The following is a 290-nucleotide window of genomic DNA, read 5'->3' as shown; positions in this document are numbered from 1 at the left end:
GAAGGCCTGGCTGCATCCTTCCTTTCAGAGGAGGGGAGAAGGACATGATTCCTGAGTAGGGAGCCAGAGAATTTGGAAGGTAGGCACTGGCTCCAGGATAAGAACTGAGAGGGGTAGGTTAAGGAAGGCCTGACTGGCTCTGATAATGCCATGTTTGGTGGTTCTCATACCCATGGTTGCTGGCAGTTGGTAAACAGAGACAGCATATTATGCGCTTCATTAGAAATGGTATCAGGAGGGGAAAAACTGATAGGTGGGTTCCATTTCTGGTGGAAATGGACGTTGGAGGG

The 290-nt window shown here is 49.7% G+C and overlaps 1 protein-coding gene across 1 annotated transcript in view; it reads left to right on the top strand.

Moving 5' to 3' along the window:
- The window catches only part of TRIM26 (tripartite motif containing 26), a 22,719-nt gene that overhangs the window by 14,248 nt on the left and 8,181 nt on the right, over window positions 1-290 (top strand). The window lies entirely within an intron of this gene.

This window comes from Pteropus alecto, unplaced genomic scaffold (assembly GCF_000325575.1).
Source record: "Pteropus alecto unplaced genomic scaffold, ASM32557v1 scaffold555, whole genome shotgun sequence".
Classification (NCBI taxonomy): Eukaryota; Metazoa; Chordata; class Mammalia; order Chiroptera; family Pteropodidae; genus Pteropus; species Pteropus alecto.
Note: the sequence above shows the minus strand (reverse complement) of the source record. Positions and strands in the feature narration are given on the sequence as shown.